Raw genomic sequence first — 27469 nt, forward strand, 5'->3', positions numbered from 1 at the left:
GGGTCACAGATGCTGAGGCAGAGGCGGAGAGCACGCAGGTCATTTGCCTGGTGTCACACAGACATTGTGAGGCAGAGAACTGAAGCCAGGTCCGTGTATCTGCACAGCCCATAGTCTCTTGCTGCGGGGAGCCCCCTGCGGAACCGTTTAGATAAACGACCCCACCAGCTCTGCACGGAGCCCTCACAGGGCAGTGAACGGGAGCCCTTTCTCAACCTCAGTGGTGCTTCCGTGCCCTCCAGAGCCGCATAGCTCTTCCTTCTCGGGGTCTCCTCGCTGCTTGCACCAAGCCAGCCCACTCCTTCTGCTAAACTTCATTTTACATGAAAGTCTTTTTGCATTATCACACCCCATATCACTTCCTATAATTAAAGTAATTAATTACTAAAAGTGTAAGTTCATCTCCATATCAGTTAAAACCAGCTTGTTCTGATACATACCATTCCTAGTGAGGCTTTGTTGATTTTTAATTTCTTATTTATTTGATTTATTAGAGACATACCAACAAAGAGTTTGCATTCACCAGCTCCCCTCGCTCCGCTAGAAGCATCATTCTCTCAAACATGTGTATATGCCTCTATCTATGCATAAGCAACATTTTATTATAGAAACTTGTTCTTTTTATTAAGTTTCAAGACCAAAAGGAGAAAGAACAGCATCACGAACCCCCATGTACCCACCACCCAGCTCCAACATCACCAAAATCATGGCTAGCCCTGTCTCATCCGAATCGCACCCAATTCCCCACCCCCACACCCGCTTTAAAGTGCATCAGGACGTCACACCGTTTCATTCATGCACACAACATTCATAACAACAGTAACCACTCAAAAAGCTTCTGCCAGATGCCAGGCAGGTAAAGCTTCGCAGACACACACAGCCCTGGGCAGCCTGCAACCATTCTCGCCTCACCGAGGGTGCAGCGCACGCACAGACGCAAAGCCACTCACCCCAGCCCCACAGCTGGGGAGTGGCGCAGCCGGCACTTGAACTCCGGCAGCCTGTGCGCCCTCACCACCTGCACAGCATCACCTGGCAGCACAGACAGCCCTGCTTCTCGGCCCAGGTGAGGGCCACTCCCAGTGACCACTCCCAGTGAGCTTCCTGCAGCTCATGTGCAGTCTGTCCCAGCACCCCTGCCACATCACCAATCACCATCAGGTGCCCTCAAGACACAAGGCAAGAGGTGGGGCACTGAGGGCAGAGCAAGGGACCGGCGGGCTGGGTGTGAGCCTGCACTGCCCGGCACTGGCGAGACAGATACCGGTGCACGGCAGCTGGAGGGCTCGAGGACAAGTCAGCCCTGGACAGTCATTTGCGACTTGTCACTCGCTGTGCCTTCACGCAGGTGCTGATTTCTCCGAAGCCTTGTTTCCTGGGCATGCGGCTGCCGCTGGGGTCGTCCTTGGCTGTGCCACGCCATCGGGCGGGGAGGAATGCCTTTTGTCTTGATTGAAACTCTTCGTGTTCGTTTGCTTGCAGCAGCACGCAGGGCCTTGGTTCTAAGAGGGGGTGAAAGGGCTTACATGTCTCCAAAGGGTTCCGAGACATGGGATTTCTCAACAGAGAAAGGGTGATGATTTCAGGGGCGAGGAATCAAAAGCACATGTACCGCCTTTCTCGGCGCAGACAGAGTGACTCGAAAACCAGGGGAAGAAAGCGTTAGGAAAAACAGTTTTGAGTTTCGTTGAACCAACATCGGAAAAATGCAGCAAGACCCTATCCAAATCCAAAGCAGAACCGTGTCCTTCCACCTCTGCGGGGAACTCCTCCGGGCTGGAAACCGGGTCCCCTGGGCCGCCGGAAGTGCCCCGCCTCAACAGAGCGCCTCCCCCACTTCCTTCTGACAGGCAAGCAGATGCTCCCCGAGTCAGGATGCCCGGCCCAACCGCCTAAGGCGGGGCTGCAGGGAGGCCGCGCATGGCTGGTGGTTCCCCTGTACCCACTGCTCCCCTCGCTTGTCTGCAGCACCCCACATTATCACGTTCAGGGGCCAGAGGATGGGCGGGCACTCGGCTGGGTGGGATCCGTTAGGAAAAAGACGCTAAACAGGTTCGGAGACTATCTGGGGATGCGGAGGTGGGAGGCCACATGCGGGCGATACGTCAGGCTCCACAAGAACAGGAGGCACCCTTGGGAGACCGCTGGGTTTCCTTAGCTCTGGAAATCTTGTCATAGTCTTCCTCAGTCTCCTCTTACTGCTGTCAGCTGTCCCCTAGAGAGCCCCGGCTGCCCTGCTTCTGGAACCTTCTTTTTTTTTATTAATTAAAGATTTATTTATTTATTTAAAAGTCAGAGTTACACAGAGAGAGGGGAGGCAGAGAGAGATAGAGAGGTCTTTGGTTCACTCCCCAATTGGCCACAACGGCTAGAGCTGCGCTGATCCGAAGCCAGGAGCCAGGAGCTTCTTCTGGGTCTCCCATGTGGGTACAGGGGCCCAAGTACTTGGACCATCTTCTGCTTTCCGAGGCCACAGCAGAGAGCTGGATTGGAAGTGGAGCAGCCAAGACTAGAACCAGTGCCCATATGGGATGCCGGCACTTCAGGCCAGGGTGTTAACCCGCTGCGCCACAGCACCGGCCCCATGGAACCTTCTTAACCTGTGCCTCTTCCCTTCCTGCCTGCCACCAGAAAGCAGAGGATCTGATTGGGCCCCCTTGGCCCTGCTGCCCGATCCTGAGTCTCTATGGACAGCATCCACCTTGCTGGCCTACGAGGGGGCTGCCCTTGGCTGAGCCTCAGGGCCTGCTCCAGTTAGCTGTGGCCAGAACACAGCCTCCGGCCTCTGTTTAGCACAGGGCCTCAGGGATGGGAGCAGAATGGGGAATCCTATGGATAGACTCTGTTACCCTAGACCTTGAAACAAAGGCTCAGTGGTCTTCGGTAGAGACCACAAGGAAGCCTGCAGCCCTATGGAGGCGTGCGTGCATGTGCGTGTGTGCAGGTCCATGCCAAGCTTCAATTAGGTAAACCTGTTTTGTAACTTGGCCTGGCCTTTTAAACCCCGACTGTCAAGGAAGCCTCTGCTTTCCAGGAAGCCAGCCCCATCAGCAGTTGTTTCTGCAATCATGGCTGTTATGAAACCCTTTATTTTGGAAACACATTTCAAAACAAAGCTTCTTACGCACTCAGCTTTCTCTGGGCTACTAGGAGCAAAATGGCACAGATGTTTCCCCGTGGCCCATGGCCCCGTGCATTATCCCCGCGGGTCACTCAAGTACCCGAATCCATCCTATAGTCACCACGGAAAAATGCAGAGGCGCGCTGCGGGGGTCCTGCTGTCAGCTCATCGCCAACGCCCCCCTTCAGCCGGCTCCTGCCCCACACACGGCTGAGCCACGGCACAACAGCCTGCTCCTCGGGGAATTCATTATGTAATTAGCCGTTGTTTCATCAGAGCCGGTTTCTAAAGCAACTGCTGGGCTAATACCAATTAGCAAACACTACCAGGGGAGGCAGCCGGGCCCTGACGTCAGGGCTCCCGCCCGGGAGAGGTTGCAGAAGCTGTCAGACCCCTGACGGGAGGCTGGGGCAGAGACAGGCAGCTTGTGCCCTTTGGGCCCTTCTGGAGGGGCGTTGCTCCGCAGACTGGCTGCGGCTGCGGCAGGGCCACGGACAGAAAAGGGCTTTGAGCAGGGACCACAATGGACTCTAATCCCTGCTCCAGCCATCGCAGGCTGCGGGACCTTGGGCCAGCCATACAGCCTTTTGCAACTCCGGCATCCTTTCTGTCGTCTTCTTTTTTGCGATGTACAAAGATGTTTATTGTGCCATTGTTTGAAGGAGTGAAAAAACAAACACACCTGGAAACAACCTGAATTTCTGAACCTCAGAGACTAGCTCACCATAAAATATATCTGTTCTAAGGACTATTACAGAGCTATACAAGAAAAAAAGACTGCGTATGGATTGTTCTGGAAAGATGCCCATGATAGAATGGTTGAAAAGAGTCTGTTATCGAACTGAATACGACATGATCCAGCGTCTGGGAACAAAAGCTCTTCTATGCACACACACAAGACAGGTATCTGTGAACGTGCTGGTATAAGCGTCAAAGACAAGGACAGACCACGGAACTCAGCACCGCTCACCGTAGAGCATGGGCCTGGCAGGGAGGGGCGCCTCTGTGGCCCTGCTGGACCTGTTGTAATAGGCGGCACTGCACAGGCAAAGGAAAGCTAGGGTCGGGGAACCGCCTGGTATCTTTTAACACAAGTGATACCAGATCCTTTAAAAAAATTATTTACTTGAAAGTTAGAGAGACAGGAAGAGACAGAGAGAGAGAAAGATCTTCCATCTGCTGATTCACTCCCCAAATGACTGCAACAGCCAGGGCTGGGCCAGGCTGAAGCCAGGAGCCTGGAGCTTCCTGAGTCTCACATGTGGATACAGGGGCCCAAAGACTCAGGCCACCTCCCACTGCCTTCCCAGATGCACTAGCAGGGAGCCAGATCGGACATGGAGCCCATATGGGATGCTGGTGCTGCAGGCAGCAGCTGAACCCACGGCACCACAGCGCTGTTCCCGACCAGCTTCTTTTTTAGAGGGTTGTTTTTCTTCCACACTCCCACACAGGGCTCCGCGAGGGCTAGAGAGAAGGGGGCCAAACAGTGGGAAGCAGTGTCAGCACACAGGAGGCGCTCTGGTGCAGTGTGGCCATCAGCCCTCCAGCATCAGCACGAGTCCGCAGTCCGGTGGCTCTTAGGCGAGTGGCCTGGGCTACCCAAGGGGCCCGGGAGAGGAAGAAGGCTCGGACAGAGAACACTCTTCTCAGATGCTCCGCTGGGCCCCGGTCCCACTCACAGCGAGCTTGGTTCAGAAAACTCCTGCTGAGCCCCTGCTCTCAAGGAACTCACCCTGAAGGGATGCAACAGACAAGAAACACAACTGCAGCACCACTGACACAGGCAGGGCAGGGCAAGAAGGGGAGCACACAGGTGAGATCAGGGCCGACTTCCTGGAGGAGGAGATGGGGTAGTGGGGAAGGGAGCCATTTCTGGGCAGAGGGTATGAGATCAGGGCTCAGCTACAATGCTAGGAGCACACACTGCAGGTGTGGGGTCAGGAAGGTGGGTTGGCCCCTGGGAGCCTCAGAGGAGGCAGGGGCAGCCTCCAGGGAGCAGGGCATTGTGGTGGGCCCCTTAGCTTCACTCGGGAACCACAAGGGGAAACCAATTTGACAAATGAACAAATTCTCACAGGCAGCAATCAAGTTACCTGCGAGGCAAGCTGGAAGCAGCACAGCCCCTCCCTGGCCTCCTGCCTGAGGTGGATTCCATCTAAGGCCCTATGAGCCCTGTCCAGGGCTGGTCCAGCCACACAGTACTGGGTAAGGAGCCCAGCTGGGCTGCAGGGAAAGCCAGGCCTTTGCCCAAGGCGCTGTCCATGCTGTCCAGCTTGTATGCTCTACATCTGTCTCCAGTAGGCTCAGAGAACCAAAGAAACTGGACTGGGTCAGGGCGCAGGGGCACCATGACGGAAGCCATTCCCCACTCTCTATGCCTTCCCTTCCTTAGAGGTAGCCGGCCAGTCTCCCATGGACAGAACCAGGGCCTGCAGACCCGTGCCCACCAGGACATCTAGCGTCTCACAGTCACTGACAGATAAGGCTGAAGAACATTCCAGAAAGATGGTAATCCAGGGTTAGAACCCCCATTTGCTGTTAAGTTCTTGTGGGAACAAGAAAGAGTTGCAGGCCATGCTAACACCCAGGAGCCTCCTGCAGCCTTTGCATCATGCAGTGGGGCGCCCCCGGAGCACATGGGCTGCTCCATCAGGCCTACAGGCCACACCCCCAGCAAGCAGCCCGGCCCAGGGGCGTGGTGTGAGCCCCTGCGAGAGGCCCATGAGCAAGCTCAGCTCTCCCCTGGGAAGAGGCAGTCCCTCCTCTGCACACCTGCTGGTCCACAAAGGAGAGGTGTCCTAAGCCTTCCGGTGACCAGAACAGAGAGAGGCCAGGGCGTCCCTGGGATGGCCGATTCTGTGTGTTAACACAGCTGGACCACAGTACCCAGATATTTCATCAAACATGTCTGGTTGTGTCTGTGAAAGCAGTTTTGGCATGAGGTTTCTTTTTTCCTGTTTTTAAATGTCTATTTATTATTTATCTATTTGAAAGGCAGAGTGAGAGAGAAAGAGGCCTCCCATCCAGGGGTTCACTTCTCAAGTGGCCAGAGTGGTTGGGGCGGGCTAGCCTGAAGCCAGGAGCCTGGAACTCCACCTGGGTCTCCCACATGAAGACAGAGACCCAGGCACCTGTGCCATCTTCTACTGCCTCCCAGAGTGCATCAGCAGGAAGCTGGATGGAAAGTAGAGTAGCCAGGACTCGAACCGGGGCTCCAACATGGGATGCCAGTGCATCAAGCAGTGGCTTACCCAATGCACCACAGTGCCAGTATCCAGGATGAGGTGTTTGAGGAAGGCAGATTACGCTCCCTAATGTGGGTGGGCCACGCCTAATCAGCCGAAGGCCTTCAGAAGGAAAACTGTTCTATCCCGAGAAGGAGAAATGTGCCAGCCGACTGCTCAGGCTTGAGCTGAGACAGCGAGTCTTCCCTGGGTGCCCAGCCTGCATCTGCCCTGTAGACGCTGGACCTGCCAATCTCTGTCGCCACACGAGCCACTGTCTTACAGCCAGCCTCCCTCCTCCCATCCTCCACCCCTCCCCCCTTCCCCTCTCTGTCTCTCTCTCCTCCTGCTGCTGTGGGTTCCACAGGCTGGTCCACCCGTGACTGTATCTCTGCTGTGGCTCTTTGTCAAGTTCATCCGGCACAGTTCCTTTTCTTTCTCCTCTCTTAAGATCTGGCTCCCAAGATTCAGCCTTACGGTCTGCTCTGGGTGGGACTTCCCTTGGCCACAAGAGCGACATAAAGAGGAGCTTGCCCTGGAAGCTTTCTCTGGATGGCTGCGCAGAAAGACATAACAGGCAAATGAAGTGACCTAGCATTTGGGGTCTTATTAGAACACAGAACTGGACCAGGTGGAGAGGCAGAGTATGTCCAGGTAGGCAAGTCTTCCCTTCAACAGCCTTGGGCAGCTTGCTTGGGCTCTCCGTGCCTCAGTTTCTTCATCTGTGAAATAAACGAGTTGGCTATTTTTTGAAGCCCTAAAGATCTAGGATCTTCTGACATACAGGTTCGCCCTCTTCTGCAAGTGCCCACTTAGATTAAGACAAAATATCTACACCACGGGGATAGTTACATCCACCCCAGGCCCCCCACACCCCACTGAATGACAAGTGTTCTTTCCTTTGAACAGCAGAAGCTTCCCCAACACAGCACACCAGGAGTGACCGCATCCAACCAGAGGATCCATGCAAAATATGATTTGGATTAAAAACGTGCAAGCCTCTGAAAGCTTGTCCCCAGCCAGAATCCCCCAACACTGCCCGCCCAGAGTCGGGGCCAGGACTTCACAAGAACTCACCAGCCTCCCACGGAGGGCTGAGCCTTCAGAAAGGTGGCCCGGTTGCTCAGTAACTCCCCCGGGTCTGATGTCCACAACCCAGGACCCACAGATGTCAAGGAAGCAGGGACTTCCATCCTAAGGAACAACTGCAGGGAAGCAGAGCCACAGAAGGTGGGGTGGACATCACAAGTGAGGGCTGCCCCCCCACATACCCCTCACACCTACCACAAGCTCAGGTGCCCTCCCCCCGCACACTCACTCCCCCCCAGAAGGGCTCCCGGGTGAAAACGACCTGCAACAGTGCCATCTAGTGGGGGCTGGCGGCTGTCCGGCCCTCACAGGTTTCTCTGCACAGCCCTAGTCTGCTGATGCACAGACCTGGAGGAGGTGGCTGGTGCTCGCCAGAAAGAAGTGATGGCTTGAGACTCTCACCCCACCTGCACACGGTGCCAACTGACCCGTCAAAGCGCTCTGGGGTGGCCACGTGTCACCCAGTCAGGGGCTAGGAGACCCCACAGTCCCTCTCCCACAGACGGGGCCTCTGTGCCTCTCTAGTGCAGGAGAGGATGCCATCATTTTTAAACAAGGATTTATGTCAGGCTGCTGGCCAGCGGACACCCCCCCCCTTCCCCTGCGGAGACCACAGGAAGATGTCGCAGCTCAGTGAGCACAGGCGCACGGGTCGCAGCCTGTGCAGCCCACAGAAACAGTCACTGAGCAGGCCAGCGGGCTGTGGGGGGAGCCGGTGCATTGCTGCCTCCTCCTCCTCCACCAAGAGGGGCCCTCCCAGGGCCGGGGATCAGCCTCTCCAGGAGGCCCTCCCAAGGAGACTGAGAGATGGGGAGGCCCTGGACCTTAAGGGCCTATGGAGGCTGACCAGGAGGAGCGGGAGGTGACACCCTGGCCACTCAGCCTGAGAGAGGAGGAAATGGAGCCCTGGCGGTGCCTCCACCTGGGGGAGAGGAAGCTCCGCAGAGGGTGCCCCAAGATGGCCCGGCCTTCCCTGGCTCCCAGGGCCCTTGGGTGCAGCGGGCAGGGCATGGATGCCAGGTGTGTTGGGGCCCTGGACCCGCCACCCTCACTCGCTCTCCCTGTTGAATGGCTGCCCTGGCTGCACCACCCCAGACACTGCTCTGTCAGCCTCTCACCACCACCAAGCCTCACTCTTCCTCCTCCCTCCCGTTCCTTGCCCCGGAGTGTCCTCACAGCACCACAGGCAATGGCTCTGCCAGGGCCTCCTCCAGAACCCCTCCCCCCTTGCAGGGAGGGCAGCATGGCCTGCACCTGACCCACATGCTGGGCTATGCATCGGGTTCCGAGGAGCCCACTTCACCAGGGGGCATCCTCAAGGTCACAGAGGGCATGGGAGCCCGGCCAGGGACCCAGCTGTCTGACTCTGTGCAGCCTCTAACGCCTGGGCCAGCTCCACCAGGTGCATGTAGGGAGTGGTCTGGGCTGCAGGCCAAGGTGTCACTAACAACTGGAGCTGAGCGCAGCGACTGGGGACCTTCCTCAGCCCCAGGATGGCGACAGTGCACAAAATGACCTCTTAGTTTGGGGGCGGGGGTAGGGTGAGCAGCGTGGGGCACAGGTTGGAGGGGGGGAACTTATAATGCAAATTTCCCCAAGCCCGCTCCATCCCCTCTCACACCAGCCCACCTCTGACCCCAAGCAAGCAAGGGGAGGCTCCCAGCACCAAGCAGCATCGAGGCCGCTTCGTGGGCGAAGGAGCCCCTGTCACCGACAGGAGGGAGTGTTTGCTTTACTGCACTACTGCAGGGGCAGGGCCTGGCTTCTGAGAGTAGAAAGTGCAGCAGACTTCACGGGCAGCGAGGTCACGTCTCCCCTCCACCCGCACAGCCCCCCTCTGGGGTCAGTCTGTAGGTCTCTGCCCCCTCACCTGTCTCTCTACCTCTCTCCCTCTCACTGCCCCTGCCCCATCTCTGTCTCATCCTCTCTGTTTTTCTTTCTCCCTCTGTCAGGCACACGGCGCGGCTCTTTCTGCTCATTCACCTGCTTCCACACGCTGCCACTACGCCCAGCCCGAATCTGGCTCAGCCCCTGGGTCCAGCATCCCACCTTGTTAATGTCTGGCCACGACCTTTCCGGTTCAAATCTCAAGAGAGAATCTGATTGGTTTAATCCAGCCTATGGCTTGGGGCCAGGTGGTCAGGTGACCACCCTTATCCAATTGGCTGTGGGGAAGGCGGGGCGGCTTGGGTCACATGACCCAATCAGAGCGAGCGGAGTTGAGAGTGGCATGGAGGCAGGAAGAACACACTCGGGACACCCTCGTATCGCACAGACAGAAAAATGCTCCGTGAAGCATCGTTTATAACAATAACAAAAAATCTCTTCGCTCCCTGGTTCCCTCAAAATGGTTAATCTGCCATTCACTGGCTGAGCAAGGCACTGCTTGCCGGACCCGGCACCAGCCCTGGACACTGAGGCAAAGCTGTATCAGACGGCCACTCAGTCGTGCAGGGGTAGAGGGCCGGGCCGCACGCAGCCCCTCCACGCAGGCTCTGCAGCCAGGCCACGTCATCTCAGCCCGAGGAGAGACCCGCAAGCACCCGCGATGTGAACCACCAGAGTCCGGCCTTCCCGGGCTGGGGGCAGGCGCCAGTGGCATCAGGGCCAAGCGGCCCCGAGGGCGAGATCCTGGCAGGAGCAGCGGCTCCTCTCCAGACCTGGCAGGTCCTGACTTGCAGTTGGAACCTGCCTTTTGGCCCACGGGCTGGCAGCCCCAGCCGGCCGCTCCAGTGTCCTCGCCTCTACCTGGACTTAATTCAAACCATTCTGTCCAAGCCTAATTCAGAGCTTTTATTAGGTTTTAGGTTACTCTATCTATGGCACAATAGAAACATTTCTGCAATCTTAAATTAGAAACATACCAGGGTGGGGGGTGGGGGGATTTTTTTCCAAGCCTTTTACAACACTGTCGACAGGACTGCAGTCTGACAAGGGAGCCTCGCGTGGGGAGCTCTGGTTCTCCAGACCAGCACGCATCCTCCAGGTCGCTCTTCCTTCTCTTTTCCCAAGAGCGGTCCCAGGACCCAGCTCATTATCAGACTGTGGCCTGTGAGTCCCCAGGCAGGATCACTCTGGTGGCAATCCCAGAAGGAGTAAGGCACCGGCTGCAGATCAGGACACGGAGGGTTTGAACCCCAGTTCTGGGAGGAACAGACCCTCCCGGATCATTCCTGCTTACCCTGACATGAGGGTGGCAGGAGCCCTCCGGCATCCTGGCTGTGGCATCCAGGCTCCTGGACAGCTGGAGGATGGCTTGCTTACAGCCAGAGGCTCCAAGCCTGTGGCAGTCTGGTCCAGGACAGCGCCCAGGGCTGACATTTGGGGCCCAACTTGGAATTTTGGAATGAAGCAGTTGCTTTGTAGAAGGAAATCAAGGCAATGAGCAGAAAGTGGCTGATTGATGCTGAGGGAGGGGGAAAAATAGGACAGTCCTGAGATTATGCATGAATTTGTCCCATGTAAAATGATCTAACTCCCCTGAACCACACCAAGAAACCCTGCACTCTGAAAGCCACAGCATTGCTCACCAAGGCTGCTCGTGGTCCCTGTGATCTGACCGCCATCCCAAGGCCACAGCAGCTGGCCAGGTTGATGCCATGGATACACGATGGGGGAGGGAGGGGGAGGATGGTGCCACTTTCAAGAACCAACAAAGGGTGAGTTCAGTCCTCAGTGCACTGGGTCTACTGGTATTATGGTCTCTGAACCTCCGTGAGCCAAACAGTTGACAAGTTCCAGGTATAAAAATGAAAAATATCTGACAGAGGCTGGTGCTGTGGCACAGTGGGTTAAGCTGCACCTGAGAGGCCACTATCACATTGTGGCATTCTGATTCAAGTCCTGACTGTTCCATTTCTGATCCAGCTCCCTGCTGGTGCGCCTGAGAAAGCAGCAGCAGAAGACTCAAGTACCTGGACATCTACCATCTATGTGGGAGACATGGCTCCTGGCTTAGTCCTGGTCATTGTGACATCTGGGTAATATAGTGATCAATCCAGCGAATGGAAGACCGATCGGTTGGTCAATCGATCTCTCTCTCTCCCCACCCCGGCTTTCTCTGCCACTCTGCCTTTCAAATAAATAAATGAGCCTTAAAAAAAAAAAAAAACAACTGAGCTTGTGCCCAGCCCACAGTTCTACCTCACACTCTGGCTTCCTGCCTGCCCACACCTGTCCCTAGCCCTGGCCCTTCCCCACCACTGTGGGCACAAGGCTTGGTGCTGCAGGCAATGGCCTACAAGGTATGTCATCTGGGCACACACTACAGGAGGGACTCGGGGTGGGCAAAGGTCTCGCAGAGCTGGAAAGGGCACAGAGGCTTCCCAGCGAGACAGGCTTGGAGACTGGCTCTGAGGGAGGGCCAGCCCAGGGCAAGCCCGGAGGGCAGGCGGCATGGCCAAGGCCAAGACTCCGAGCCGCGAACCCTGGGTGTTCAGGAGCAGCCGGTGAGGGACAAGGGGCTCGCCTTGGAGACGAGCGTGGTTAAGGAAGCGTCCACCCTCCCGACGGCGTCCCTAGCCTATCCTCGTCCCTGTGAGGCGGATCGTCAGGTCTGTGGCCACCTGACCAGAGGGCCGGCCTGACGCAGTGCTAAGCCCCGGGCTGAAGGCTGCACAGGGACTGGGGGAAGCTGGCTGTGGCTGCTGCCCTCTCTCCCACTTCTGGTCCCACAATCTAGGATGGCAGCTTCTCCACTGATAATTCCCCAGTGGGCTCAGTCTGCCCTGTCTCAGGGCACAGGGGTCAGCGTGAGCCCTGGGCCTTGGGCACAGACCCCATGTGACACTGGGGGGGGTGCTGAAACCCACGCTGAGGCCCAGCACCCTGCTGGTGCTTGGCCTCGGGAATATATCACTCGGGGGACTGGAAATCCAGGGGCCCTCCTTGCAGGAGACCACGGGGTACAGGGCAGCTTCTGGCCCCCACCACCCCATGGCTCAGGGACCACTGCCAGTCTGACTTCCACCTGACCCCTAGAAGACAAAGGCCAGAGGCGCTCACTTGAAGTGGCCCAAGGCAGGGACAGGAGCTGTCCAACTCCTGGGCTGCTCTGGGCTGTTGGGTGCTTTCACCCAACAGCACACCTGGTAACCCAGCCTTCGGCCTTCCACCCACTCTCCCCCGAGGCCGCCCCATCAGCAGAAAGAGGCACTCAGGAGCTCAGCTGGGGCCACCAGCACACCAGGCTCCCAGTTGAGTCAGGCCAGCTCCTCCACTTTCTCCTTCTACCCGAGGCGGACACTGTGGAGTCAAGGACACGAGCCTGGGGCCCCACTCAGCTCAGAGTCCTAGTGACCAGCACAGGACATGGGGAAGTGACCACAAGCCAGGCTAGACGAGACCCACCACTGCCCTGGGAGGTGCGGGCATTGTTCAGTGGGTTAAGCCACCATTAGGGATACCTGCTTCCTGGATCAGACCACCTGATTCAAATGCAGGCTGCTCCACTTCTGATCCAGCTTCCTGCTACTTCGATCCTGGAGGCAGCAGGTAATGGCTCAAGTGGTAGAGTCCCTGCCACCCACGTGGGAGACCCAGAGGAAGTTTCAGGCTCCCAGCTTCAGCCTGGCCCAGCTCCCACTACTGCAGGCATTTGGAGGATGAACTAGCAAATGAAAGATCTCTCTCAACACCGCTCTATCTCCCTCCTTCCTCCTCCGCCTCTCTCTCTCTCCCCCCTGCCTTTCAAATCAATCAGTCACAGGCACATGACAGGTGAACTGATGCCCCTGCTCAGAACAGCGCTGGCTCAATTGGCCCTGCTCAACCCCCCCTCGGCAGAGTCCCCCTGGGACTGGTCACACTGTGTCACCTCCTGCAAGGCTAGTGAGAGGTCAATGCTGGATTCAAACCCAGAGTTCTCGTCCACTCAGACAGAAGAACCGGCAAAGGCTTGAGGAAGGCAGAGGGTAAGCCACCTGGGTGGTGCTTCCATAAAGGGCAGCCTCCAGGCAGCACAGACAAGGCTCAGGAAGATCCTGGAAGACCTCCTGGAGGAGGTGATGTGTGGCAGATGAGCAGGAGAAGGCCTGCAGGACAGAGGAATAGTGTACGTGAGGGTGGCAGGCAGCTTGACCCTTGGAGACTCCACCAGTGGCCCCCTGGCTAAATGCTAAGACAGCTGTGAGGAAGATGTGCATTCTCAATAATGATCTGCTGTCTGAAATATCTCCACTTTGGCTTGGACAGGGAGTGCAATCTGGCTATCTAGGAAGGCAATCAAAGCCAGAGACAACAGGCACTTAGAAAGCCCCGGAGTGGGTGGAGGCGAGCCGTTCTTCCTCTGAAGCACCAGGGACATCTGGGCCAGGTTACAGCCAGGACACAGTGCCCACCTGCAGAGGCCTGCACCCTCTCTGCACCAAGAATCCGGGCAGTCACCCCTGAGACGGGCAGATCTGGATGCAGGTGTGAACTGGGAGGGCTCTTGGGGCAGGCCTGGAGGGTCTGGGCACCAGCTGGATATCTTGGCCGATGCCACAGAGTCCCCAGAGGCTAGGCCCTGAGGTAGGCTGTCATCCCTGCTTGGCCCTGATTCCTTCCCAACTGGTTCAGCTCCTCTGAAAGGTCTTCCCAGAGCCCACCCTATGTTCACTAGGACCCCCGGTCGCAGCATATCGTAGGATCTGTACTACCCTTTCAGCCAAGGGATTCATCACAGGCTATAAATAGGAACGTGTGTGCTCGCTTGTTATCTGATTATCTCTGCTGGGCTTCGAGCACCACAAGGACAAGGACTGGGACTGTTCTGTCCACCAGCATAGCCCCAGTGTCCAGCAAACTGACAAACACTTGCAGAGAGGCCAAAGGCATGACTAGGGGACTGCAAATCTGCCCCTAGAACCTTGTTCCCCAAACCCTTCTGCTCATTCGAGCATCCAACGTTCACTAAGCATCTATATGTGCCAGACCCAAAGCTGGGAAAATGAGACATACACGCCCACGGGAGAGCGCTCTAGGACACAACCTGTTACTCAGGCACTGGCAGGGATTTGGCCATGGATGCCTTCCGTCACGGGCCTCACGCTCAAGGTGCGTGTGCTGGGGGCACGGGGGTGGTGTGCGGGGCGGAATTCACATCAGTAGTTACAGGCTGACACTGGCTTTGCTGCAGAGAGCAGGGGGCACCTCCCCTGCTAATCTTGCCCGCCAAGGCCCCAGGCCCTGCTTCGCAATCAGGAGACCTTGAGAGTACAGGGCAGGGGTGAGGAAAGCAGATAGTTCACACACTTCTCACCCACTGTTCTTCCCAGCTTGGATGGGGCTCAGCGCTGGCCATCAGCCATGCCAGAACTGAAGGTCGGGGAGCAGAGCCAGACCTCGAGGTGGGCAGCGGAGCCTGGAGGCGCCACAGGTCCCAGAGCAAGGCTGCTGCAGGTACCCCACCTGGCTCAACAGCGCCTTCACCTCCACTCCTTCCGAGAACCGCGTCCCCCCCACCCCATCCCCGCCACACTGCGGGGACTCTGGTGGCAGGGGCAGGCAGCAGGATGGGGCAGCTCTCTGTGCAGCCACCCAGCAGGGCTGTCAGGATTTGCGGGCAGCCGGAGGGATAGTCAGAGCAGCAGCTGCATGTCAGAGGCATCAACCCGAGGTCTGGGCAGCACGGCCAGAGCCTGGATTCTACTGCTGGGGAGACCAAGGGCAGACAAGGGAGGACTCTGCTCCAGGCTACAAGGGAGAGAGGTCGCTCCAGGGCTGGCATGGGTTCCATTCCACAGGCCTGGGTTCCTTCACAACGCTCTGCCAACTGTGTTTCTGGCTGATGGCACCCCAAACCCAGCCCCTCCAAGCCCACAGGGCAGAACTGAGCTAAAAAAACGCATTCAAGGGTTGGGGGGTAGGGGGCCTTGAGCAGTCCCATGGAGGCGCCTCCCCTGCACCCACCAGAGCCTGTGATTTGACCTCCTCTCACCTTTCCTAGATGTGCTCCGGGTCCCCATGAGGCCTTCAGGGTCCCCCCACACACACTACCACCCCGCTGACGGAGAACAAATGGGGGAGTCCCAGAAGGGCTGGGGAGAGCCCCACTCTGGCACACGCAGAGCGGCATTGAGGCCACACCTCCGGCTCCCGCCCTTAGGTGCCCTCAGCTCCATCTCCGCCTCTGTAACATGGGTGAGGGAGCCTGCCACAAAGGACTGTGGCAAGGGATCGGTCCACGGGCACGCAGCCACGCAATCCCTGAGCCTCCCCTGATGCCGCTCTGTGGAACGCATCTCCCATTGCAGGCCGATTCAGCACGCGGGTGCAGGCCCAGCACAGCACACACGGCAGGCTCACCAACAGCGCGTACAGCTGCCACACTCACTACCATCCTCCTTTTACAATAGGTCATCACACGCAGGGGATGGGGGCAGGGGGGGGGGCAGATGATGCAGGAGACTGGCCAGGGGCAAGACTGCAGGGGCTGAGGAGGGAGGATTTCTTGGTGACTGTATTGGTGTTTCAAGCCTTGGCCTTCCCCAGGCTACATGACCTCGGGCAACAGACGTGACCTGACCTTCCTGAATGGATCTGTTTGCTCTGCAAGCCCAGGCGACACCTTTGTCTTAGCTCAGCAGTGAGGGTGAAGAGAGCACGTCCAGTGTGGCACGAGGCAATTGGAGGGGGCTCAGCCCCTGCCCACCCTCACCTGTCTTAAGCAGCCAGAGGGCGGTGACACAGGGGAAAGGCACAAAGTACCAAAGAGTGCGGCTCAGTTCTAGAATGGCCTCAAAAGTTCTAGAATGTCCTCAGAAGAGCAGTAAGAAGACAGAAACCACACAGGAGCTTGTTTTTAAAGACAAAGGGAAAATATGATTAAGCAGGCCTGAGAATGCTGTTATGAAAGAATGCAAATATTTTCCTTTCCAGGGCATTTGTATGTCAACAGCTGATAGGGGGCAGGAGGGGCCCCACAAGGCCACCAAGCACCTCCAGCTGCACAGTATGTGGCTGCCGTGGAGGAGCCACCGCCGGGAAAAGCAGGCCGGGAGGCCACTGGGGGAGGGAGGACTTTGCAGAGCCTCAGTAGTGCAGCCTGAGAAATAGGGCTGCCCAGGCTGGGCTCTGGCCGGCCACGCCGCTTTTCCACCTGCGCTCTGCGAGAACCGGCCTGCAGCAGCCTAACTGGCGGCTGAGGTCGGGGGAGGAGGGAGCTGAGACCGTCAGGTGAACAGAAAAGTTAAGGACTGCTCCTGAGGTCACACAGCTGATGGGGTGTGGCACAGCTGACAGACGCTGGGGTGGCCCCAACGTACCACCTTGCGTCGCCATCCTGGGAGACTGCTTCACTCATCCTCAGCCCCTGGAGCAGCACCAAGAAAACCCAGAGACCCCTCCTGTCCCCGCTTCTCCCCTGAGGGCCCTCGGCTCTGCCCCTCCCCCACACCCAGACAAGCAGGACACGTGAGAATCCTTGGCTGGCCGCCCTAACCCTTGCTCCCTCTCTGCCAGGCAACCATGATCAGTCTCCTGTTCTCAAGTTCCCTGCCTTCCCCACAGCTGCCAGCCCATCCAACTCCCCTCTCCTGGTTCTTGGGTCATGGCCAGCACCCTGGGGATCTTTCTCACCTTAGTGTTTGTCTCCTCCCCAGTGCCCCTGAGAAACCGGCGTCCGTCCGAGGAGCAACACGACACCCTCGCCCTTCCTCCTGCACATCTATGCTTGGCGTGATTTAGCGGCAGTGTTCTCTGTGGCAGCATACACTAGGTGCCCAATGCATGCATGCTGATGATGTCCACTTGTGCACATTAGTCTAACTGACATCACTAGGACCTCACGGGACCTGAATCCCTTCCCTGTCCCCAGGACAGAGACTGCCAGAGGAGGAAACAGGGCTCCAAGCCAAGTGTGCTCCAATGTGCCAAAGTCCAGGTTCAAAGCCTGGTGTTTCAGCCCCTCCCACTGCCCCACACCACCCCTCGTCGCCTACATCCCCTGCGAGGCAGCTACCAGGCAGTCCCCGGGGGACCGGCAGCTTCAGCTTACGGGGTTCAGGAAGGTGTGGCAGCACCCCCCCACACACACTTTATCCAGGTCCACCTTGGAAATGCTCTCAGGTAAGGGACCCAAGAGCAGCTGCAGGTGCTGCTGGGTAGGCCTCTCAGAAGACGTCCCTCATCCCGCCTGTGCTGGGGTGACAATAAGGGGGCCCCAGACCACTCCCTTCTCCCAGCAGATGGCCTGGGCAGCACTCCCAGCAGGAGGGGCGGCTCTGTGAGAGAGGCAGCCCCGCACAGTGAGCGGGGCTGGAGGCTGAGGCTGGCTGTGTCTGCCCTGCGCTCCCCATGCAGCCCCAGGCCGGGCAGGAGCCAGCAGCAACCTGGACAAGCAGTCCTGCAACCCTTTGTGGGCCACAGCTGCTGCCTGGACACTTCTAGAAACTGCCCAGGCACGAGCTCTGCCGGTCAGACTCACAAGCAGGCAGACACGATGGAAAGCAGACTCTCCCACCTCGGACATCGAACAGCAGCCTGGGGCTGCGAGGCACTGGCTGCGGAACCCATGGGCTGGGCCCTGTGCTGAGCACCTGAGATTCAGACGTAAGCAAACCAGGGCCTCACCCCTGCAGAGATCATGGGTGCTCACGGGAAATGCTTCACATCTGTGGGCCCAAGGACTGGCCACAGATTACAGGTTCAGGTCACTCCTCACTGTTCTGTGCCCCTCTGCAAGCCCAGACCCTCTGCTGCCCGGGGCCACCATGCTGTGAGCTGTGTGGCTTCACCAGTCCAGGCTCAGTTGACTGGACCAGGGTACACAGTGGCTCGAGTGTGTGTGTGTGTGTGTGTGTGTGTGTGTATCAAGAGATCAGAGAAGGGGCTGGTTTTAGAGAACTGGGATTTCAAGAGCAAGTGAGTTGGAGTGGGGATGGCCATGAGACCATGCTGGAGCCAAAGAGGCTTTGCCAGCAACTCACAAGCTGAGGGGGCAGGACTTACGAGAGCCAGGGCTTGGAGACACAGGGCCAGACTGGGGGGTGGAGGGGAGAGGGGCAGTTGATTAAGGGGTGGGGGAGGCTGCAGTGGTCCTGAGGGGCTGCTCCGATAGCTGTTGAAACTTCAACAAGTGCAAGGCTAGACTGGGAGCCAAACAGACCTCAAGTACACAGTGCTCAAGAATCGTTCAGTCTACAGGAGTAACTCTGCCCAGTTCCAGGTCCCGTGCCAAGATGAGCGACGTGGCCTGTGCCCGTGAGAGCCACAACCCAGAAGAAGACATACAGGTCAGTCTGAAGAGGATTGGGACCGAGAGAAGGAGGCCTAGGAGACCACGGGAGCAATGCTAGCTGGACACTGGGAAAGTTCCAGAAATGGACCGGATTTACTAGGTAATAAATGGTTCTGCTCGTATGGGAGAGCCCAAGACGCCCCCAAGTAACTGCAGAGGTCTGAGTGTCCACTGACCTGCGCACTGCTGGGGCAGAGGGGTCTGGGCAGTCGGTGGCTGAGTACCCATCTCCTGCCTCCATCCTGGCTTCAGATTCTTCATCTGAAAAGACAAGCAACCTTGTTTGTTCCCAGTATTGGGTGAGAACATGCAGAGAGAGGCTGGCTCAGTGTCACGCATCCAGTAAGTGCTGCCACCATCAGAGGGCTGGGCTGGTGGCACAGTCCCCAGACTGTAGCCTGTGTCTTCCTCTTGGCACCCCCACTCCTCCAAGGTTTGTGGTGTTGGTGCATCAGGGAAGAACTGTTACTCCTCTTCATGTTTGTTTCCTGACTTGTTCTAAAAACAATCGGTCACACTGTTAGAATCAGGTTACAACTGTCTCCATGTACAGAGCACTAACGTTAACTGAGCACTCTGATGTGACAGACTGGATTCTTTACGTACATTATCACACTCAATTCCAGTAAGTAAGGGAGAGGCAATGCATATGTGAAAACACGCAGAATACCTTTCAGGAAGAGAACCGTGTTGGCCACGTGACCTAACCCCTAAGCTTCCCCCTCCATACAGAAGGGGTCAGACTTGGACCTATCACATGGAGCTACTCTGGCTACTGAAGATTCAATTAGATAATACACGGGGAGCATCAAGCACGGGGCTTTCAAGTGCCTCGAAAGCATTGCACATAAACTAAGAACCAGTAAATATTTGTTGATTGATTGATCTGCACTTATTAAATGCTCAGTAGTCACTGTTATTTTGACATTAGCTTAGGAATGCCCACAAGTGGACAGTTTGTTAATGAAGATGAGGCTTTCGATTCATGGTGTTAGTGGCCGGTGTGGTAGCGCAGCATGTTAAGTCACTGTGTGTGATGCCAGTGTCTCATATCTGAGCACAGCTCAAATGCTAGCCGCTCTGCTTCTGATCCAGCTCCCTGCTAATGTGCCCAGGAAAGCAGCAGAAGATGGTTCAAGCCCTTGGGCCCCTTCACCCACGTGGGAGACCTGGATGGAGTCCAGGCTCCTGGCTTGTGCCCATTTAGGGAGTGAACCAACAGGTGGTTCTCGCTTTGTTTCTCCCTCTATCTCTGTCACTCTCTGCCTTTCAAATAAAAAAATCTTAAAAAAAAAAAAAACAACTCATGGTTGTACCTAATGGGATTAGAACAAAAGAAGTTGCAACAAGCACAGAAAATTCACCTGAAGTTAGAATGGTCAAAGAACTTTCAAGAATAAAGATGTTTAAAATTACACCTTAAGGCCAGCGCCGTGGCTCACTAGGCTAATCCTCCGCCAGTGGCACCAGCACCCCAGGTTCTAGTCCCGGTCTGGGCGCCGGATTCTGTCCCGGTTGCCCCTCTTCCAGGCCAGCTCTCTGCTGTGGCCCGGGAGTGCAGTGGAGGGTGGCCCAAGTGCTTGGGCCCTGCACCCCATGGGAGACCAGGAGAAGTACCTGGCTCCTGCCATCGGATCAGCGCGGTGCACCGGCCACAGCACACCACCAGAGCAGCCATTGAGGGGTGAACCAACGGCAAAGGAAGACCTTTCTCTCTGTCTCTCTCTCTCTCACTGTCCACTCTGCCTGTCAAAAAAATTTTTTTAAAAAATTACACGTTAAGCTGTTTCTGTTTCCTCAAGACGGAATCCCTCTCTACAACCTAGAAAGCCTGCAAAGGACATCTTTGGCGAGACAGGGTTGAAGGAGGTGAAATGAACCATGCAGTGTCCATCAGAAAGGAGCCTCCACACTGACCTCAGCGAGTGCAGGAATCCACACAGCAGGCAAAGCAGATTGCTAAGCACCCAGCCACAGTGAGCACCAGGGACAGGGAAATGCACACCGCACAGTGCCGTCTATAGGATAACTCACAGGAGAAAACATTCAGAGTGTATGATCTTTAACCAGAAAAAATAGGGGGACTTTAAAGTCCCAAAAGAAGACATGAGAGAAAACAAGGAAAGAAAAGTCTACACCATGTGGCAAAAATACAAGTTATTTCCGAAAGTTCGTGGGGGCCAGCACTGTGGCATAGTGGTAAAGCCACTGCCTGCAGTGCTGGCATCCAATATGGGCTCCGGTTCAAGTCCTGGCTGCTCCACTTCCGATCCAGCTCTCTGTTATGGCCTGGGAAAGCAGTAGAAGATGGCCAAAGTCCTTGGGCCCCTGCACCTGCATGGGACACCAGGAAGAAGCTCCTGGCTCCTGGCTTTGGATCAGCGCAGCTCTGGCCATTGCAGCCAACTGGGGAGTAAACCAGTGGATGGAAGACCTCTCTCTCTCTCTCTCTCTCTCTCTCTCTCTCTCTCTCTCTCTCTGCCTCTCCTCTCTCGGTATAACTCTGACTTCCAAATAAATAAATCTTTTTAAAAAGTTCATGAAAAACTGAATTAAAATATAAATTTAGGGGCAGGGATTTGCTCTAGCAGTTAAGACACCCATGTCCCACGTCAGTTTTCAGCTCCAGCCCCTGGTTCCAGCTTCCTGCCAATGCAGGTCCTGGGAGGCAGGGCTGATGGCTCAAGACTGGGCTCCTGCCACCCACCCCCATAAGAGACCTGGATCGAGTTTCCAGCTCCCAGCCATTGCAGGCATTTGGGCAGTGGACCAGCAGACAGGAATACTTGCTCTCTTTCAAATAAATTTTTATATATATATATACACACACACACACACACATATATATATATGAAGTATATATTTATATATAAATGAATACACACACACACACACACATCATACATAGGGGTATGGAACATAGGAACAGTTGTTAAGACATTGGGGCCGGCGCCACGGCTCACTAGGCTAATCCTCCACCTTGCGGCGCCGGCACACCGGGTTCTAGTCCCGGTCGGGGCGCCGGATTCTGTCCCGGTTGCCCCTCTTCCAGGCCAGCTCTCTGCTGTGGCCAGGGAGTGCAGTGGAGGATGGCCCAGGTGCTTGGGCCCTGCACCCCATGGGAGACCAAGATAAATACCTGGCTCCTGCCATTGGCAGTGCGGTGCACCAGCCACAGTGCGCCGGCTGCGGCAGCCATTGGAGGGTGAACCAACGGCAAAGGAAGACCTTTCTCTCTGTCTCTCTCTCTCTCACTGTCCACTCTGCCTGTCAAAAAAAAAAAAAAAAAAAGACATTGTTTGGGACACCCGCATCCTGTATCAGAGTATCTGGCTTCAATCCCATATTTGCATTCAATTCCAGCTTTCTACTAATGCACACCCTGAGAGGCAGAAAGTGGTGGTCCAAATACTTGGGCCTGTCACCTATGTGGAAAACATAGAGTGAGTTCCAGGCTCCCGGCTTGGTCTGGCCCAGCCCCAGCTGTTGCAGACATTTGGAGAATGAACAAGCACATGGAAGACCTCTCTGTTTCTGTCTATCTCCCTCTCTCCTCTGTCTCTTTACCTTTCAAATAAATTAATTAAAATGTTTAAATATATATTAAAATAACTAATTTTATTTTAGTGCAAAATATTTGAAATTCATTAATGCAAAATGTGAATTATGAAAAAAACTGGATTTCAAAGGTTTTTGCACAAAAAAACTTGCTTTTCAGTTTTCCTTGAGCTTTTTGAAGTACACTTATAGAAAGCATAAAGGGGTAGATTTCAATACATTAAATGTAAATAGACTAAATGCTCCAATTGAGATTCCTGCTGAAGCGCTATGAAAAGTATGTTTTAACTTGAACATGCATGTTTAAAAGGAGGAATATATAATAAGAATTTTTAAAGTTTATAAGTAAAAGGGTAGCAAAAAATTACCCTGAAAGCAATAACCTAAAGAAACAAGGTGACTGCTAAAGTTGACCTGTGAAAATGTACAGCAAAAACCATACTAGAGAATAGGAGAGCCAGTTCACAATGACAAAAGGTTCATCAGAGAGATAAAACAATTCTGAAATGATATGCAGTTAATAATATCCTCAAAACATACAAAGCAAATATATAAATAAATCTTCAAAGTAAGAGATTTTAATAATAAGTATTTGCTAAAACAAGCAGGCAAAAAATCAGTTAGGATAAAGAACATTTTAACAACACCCAGTTAATGAGAAATTACAGAATATCAACCAATAATTGGACAATAAAAATTGTTTTCTCTTTAAGATTTATTTATTTTTTTGAAAGGCAGAGTTAGAGAGAGACAGAGAGAGAGAAGAGACAGAGAGATCTTCCATCTGCTGGTTCACTCCCCAAATGGCCACAACGGCCAGAGCTGGGCCAGGCTGAGGTCAGGAGCTTCCTCCAGGTCTCCCATGTGGGTGCAGGGGCCCAAGCACTTGGGCCATCTTCCTCTGCTTTCCCAGGTGCGTTAGCAGAGAGCTGCACTGGAAGTAGAGCAGCTGGGACTTGAACTGGCATTGCAGGTGAGCTATGCTACAACACCAGTCCCCCAAAAATTATTTTCAAATACAGTACTTCCCACTTATCCATGGTTTCACTTTCTGCTATTTCAATTACCTCCAGTGAATTGCAGTCCAAAAATATTAAATGGAAAATGCCAGAAACAGACCATGAAAAAGTTTTCATCACAAAGCGTTCTGAGTGCTGTGATGAAAGCTCACATCATCATGCCCCACCCTGCACAAGACACAAAGCATTCATCAGCCCAGGGCACCTGGGATGCACGCTCTATTCACCACTTTGTGCTCGTCCCTCTGGCCTACAACAACAGATGGGTTCTTCTTTGCCAGTCACCTGGGGAGTCCTTCCAGCTAGGGGAAACCTGACGGGTAAGTTCAGAGCTGGCCCAGGCTGGCTGGGCAAGGCCCTACTCAGACTCCCATTTCCGGAGGTTTTGACTTTTCACGTGAGCCTGACCTCTAACTCCAGAGGGGCCACTGCAGACGACTTGTGGGGCCCTGGCTGGGTGACAAATGGGGCAAAAAGAATAAGGTCTCCCTCAACCCACACTGCACATGAGCTGCCTCCCATTCTGCCCTGAACAGAGTGGAGCTCATGCTCCCCTAAGGCTGAGCCTTCTCCCCTCTCCCTGCAGCTGGGAGCCCCCAGGGGCAGGAACCTCAGGAATGCTCCCTTGGCCTGCAGCATCCAGCCTGCCTGTAGAAATTCAGCAGACTCTCGCCAGCTTGGAACTGCTCAAAAGGGTGTGCATTCTGAAAACGCTCCTTTGCCGAACGTCTTGCAATTTCTGGGTTGATGTTGGTGAGCTGATTTATCTTCCATCCTCCTTAGTTCCAAGATCTAAACTTCCTTGAACAGCAAAACACTAACGTTGCTGCAGCCAAGTTCAACAGGAGAGGAGGCTGCCATGCTTTGGCTGCTTCAGGGTCACTGGCTGAGGACCTGGGCGTCCCACAGCTGGAGCTGGAGAGGTGGCCGCCAGTGGGGAGCAGGAAGGAAGGAGGAATATAGGGGCAGCGGACAAGGAAAGTAGGGGAAGCCAGAAAGCAGTGAACCTGGAGCCGTGGGGGCTGCCACCCAGCCCACCTGCCCAGCCTGTCTGCCCTCCCTTCACCCAGCAGGGTGACAGGTGTGAACCTGCTACCTCCTCGGTGTCTCTCAAACCCCCACCCTGACCCCTCCACGACCTCATCCCAGTTCTAGCTTACTCTCCCAGGCACTACCATGCTGGCTGTTTCCAGTGCTGATGCTACATGGGGCTGGGCAGATCTTTTAAGCACAACTCTGGTCATATGCAGTCCACGTGACAGCCATCAAGGCTTGTCCACACACTCTAAAAAACTCCACCACCCCACCTTGCTGACACTGTGCACATACTCTGCACCCTCCTGTTCTGGCCCACTCATCTTGCACACAATTCTCCAGCCCCATGCAAGGAAGGCCTCTCTCGATGCCCCTTGCATACCATGCCCCTTCTGTCTACAAGACCTCTGTGCCACTGCCCACCCAAGGAACCTGGCTGAATCCTGTTTGTCTTTCTCACCTGTGCCAGGAGTGCTGTGTCCAGGCACTCAATTGACTGTCTCTCCCCTGATCTGTTTCATTCATGGCTCTTCCCAAGCTTGGTACCGATGCGGGCGCTGCCTGTTCACTGTCAAAGGTAAGTCCCATGCAGGCCGGAGCTGTGTTTCTTGGGTTCTGCTGCATATTGCAGCACTGACCCAGCACCTCCCATACAGCAGATGTTCAGGAAGGGCCTGGTGTTGGAGGCAGGAATCCCCATGGGGTGAGAACTACTGCAGGCTCCTGGGAACTCCAGGGGAGCCGCAGAAATGTGCACAGCCATGGGCCCCAGGCGGGGATGAGAAGCAAGGGCTGGAAAGATAGATGGTCGCTGAGGGTACAGAAAATCCCTGGAAGCCAGCCTCAGAGCAGGATGCCACCCAGGCCCGGCCCAAGCTGCCCCCAGTCATGATAGCGCCTTGAGGCAGAGGAGTTCGGGGCTGGGAGGAGCCTTTCGAATGTTCGACTCTAGACAGGGCAATGAGTGGTCCATGAGCGCAAAGCCGGGCAGCCAAGGGCCAGGCTTCTGGATAGATGGGTGCAGTGCTAGTAACCTCACCCGTGTGTATGAGCACGGAATGCCAGCGGCCAGCGGCTCGCCCAGCGCGCGGTGGATGCTCTCAAGTCCCTTCTCCTCTTGCCCCATCTCCCAGGGAGAACAACTGGGGCCATGTGTGGTGTGACTCCTCTCCCTGGCTCTTCCATGTCTCCCCTGACCTGGGACATCTGGGTGGGAAACGGCTTCAGGCTGCAGATGCTATGACAGCGCTGCTTAAATTGAATTACACCGAAACCAGAGAAGCCTTCAGCTCTCCCAGGGAGTTCAGAAGTGCTCACCCCGAGAGTAACTGCACTCTGCACGGGAAAGGCATGTGAGTTGATAAGGAGTCACTCGGATCACCATCTAAGGCAGCTTTCGCCTTTGAAATAAACTCATTCCTTATTAGCACACTCCGGGGACGTGCAGGATTGAATATTATTTCTATGACACACAGTGCATTTTTTAGGCATTTTTTTCATGCCGTCAGGGTCCTATGTAATTTCATCTCTCCACATTGTCACTCTCTCGCACAGACAGGCCAGAAGCCCCGATGAGAAACGAAAAGAGAAAGCACATGGATGAGAGTCACTGACCCAACCAGGGCTGGAAGCAGGCACCAGCACACACGACAGACAAGTCTGCCTCACTGAGAGCCTGTGGCCATGAAATGACCCCTGGGCCTCCCTAGAAAGCGATGGGGAAGCCACTGAACGGCAACTGAGGAGGGAAGAGGAAATTATTCCTTTTTATGATGCTCACTTTGTGTATAATGGAAAAGACAGATGCAGGGGAGGGAAATAGTTAAGAAACTGATCATTTATTCAATTTACATATGACATCAAAAGCACAAATCTCTGACTAAGAGTCTCGTGTCTTCTGCCAGCGCCCATGAAACTAAATCAGGCTACTGGTGAGCTTGCCAGCAGGGTAACATCTCAGAACTTCATAGTGCCTAACAAAGAGGAAACCACAGAGGAGCAGCCTGATGGGTCTTTTCTCCCTCTCTTTCATCCTTACCTGCTGGAACCAGGTGGTAACACCCAGCCCAGGAGGGGCCGCAAGGGAGACCGCAGAAGGAGGGCGGCAACAGTGTCTGGACTTAGCCGGGAAGACCGACCAATGCCACAGGTCACAAACAAAACCCTCCCCTTGTATCCCCACCAGACTCAGTATTCACGGGCTAACTCAGACTCTCAGACACAGACATAAGCCCAGCCAAGATTTGCCAAACATTTGAGGGAAATCAATCCTATGTAAGAGAAGCATGTGTGTGTGCAGACAGAGAGACAAGAACACTCAAAATGGGGGACTTAATATGACAAACAGTACAGGTCTCTACAATGAGGATAAGCATGTACAGAAAGGCATGGGGGAATAGTCAGAAAAAAGTAGCTAGCTTCTTGCGATTTTAACACTGCTCATAAAATAAGAACTGAATAAAAGACTAGACAGAGCGAAGAGTAAAGAATTAGAACATTGACGCAAGGAGTTCTCTTGAGTACAACTCACAAAGTCGGAGATGTTGATACGGCTGAAGGAGCAGGAAAAGCCGAGACCCCAGAGCAAACTTTGTCAGGACGAAGTCTCTGCAGGAGAGGACAGAGAAGACAGAGATAAGTCACGGGGGAAAGTTCCACGACTGAGGAAGGGCACCAACCCTCAGGCTGAACAGAGCCACTGAGGGCCGAGCAGAATGAACCAACAAATCCCCAGTCACAGCAGGAGACCCTAGAGTGCTCAGAAATCAAGGGATGAGGTAAGACCAAATCATTCTACAGAAAGGGGCTGTTCCACATGATAGCCTATTCAAACGTGACTCTTTATATTTAAAACAATGCCAATTAAAGAAAACGTAAAATTCAGTGTCTCAGGTATACTAGACACTTTTTTAAAAAAGATTTTATTTACTTATTTATTTACTTGAAAGTCAGAGTTACATAGAGAGAAAAGAGGCAGAGGAGAGAGGGAGAGGGAGAGAGAGGGAGAAAGGGAGAGAGGGAGAGAGAGAGAGAGGTCTTCCATCCACTGGTTCACTCTCCAATTGGTCGCAACAGCCAGAGCTGCGCCGATCCAAAGCCAGGAGCCAGGAGCTCTCTCACACAGGTGCAGGGCCCCAAGGACTTGGGCCATCTTCCACTGCTTTCCCAGGCCATAGCAGAGAGCTGGTTTGGAAGAGAAGCA

The 27469-nt window shown here is 55.0% G+C and overlaps 2 long non-coding RNA genes across 6 annotated transcripts; one reads left to right on the forward strand and one right to left on the reverse strand.

Annotated features, from left to right (window-relative positions):
* Window positions 1-6720: 6720 nt before the first annotated feature.
* LOC127482863 (uncharacterized) lies at window positions 6721-9539 on the reverse strand. 2 transcript variants are annotated; one of them, XR_016232123.1, is made up of 3 exons: window positions 9487-9539; window positions 7426-7553; window positions 6721-7070 (listed from the first exon to the last, which is right to left on the reverse strand). It is a non-coding gene; the product is annotated as an uncharacterized LOC127482863 (long non-coding RNA). The 2 variants fall into 2 exon arrangements; XR_007908732.3 differs by having other exon boundaries at window positions 9421-9528.
* Window positions 9540-17350: 7811 nt separating this feature from the next.
* Window positions 17351-27121, forward strand: LOC108177946 (uncharacterized). Of its 4 annotated transcripts, none has more exons than XR_016232124.1 (5): window positions 17351-17484; window positions 18578-18755; window positions 23819-23985; window positions 24737-24844; window positions 25822-27121. It is a non-coding gene; the product is annotated as an uncharacterized LOC108177946 (long non-coding RNA). The 4 variants fall into 4 exon arrangements; XR_016232125.1 differs by having other exon boundaries at window positions 24806-24844; XR_016232126.1 differs by lacking the exon at window positions 24737-24844 and having other exon boundaries at window positions 25822-27120.
* The last annotated feature ends 348 nt before the right edge of the window (window positions 27122-27469 follow it).

This window comes from Oryctolagus cuniculus, chromosome 4 (genome assembly GCF_051225735.1).
Source record: "Oryctolagus cuniculus isolate XC-2025 breed Fujian yellow rabbit chromosome 4, ASM5122573v1, whole genome shotgun sequence".
NCBI classification, from domain to species: Eukaryota; Metazoa; Chordata; class Mammalia; order Lagomorpha; family Leporidae; genus Oryctolagus; species Oryctolagus cuniculus.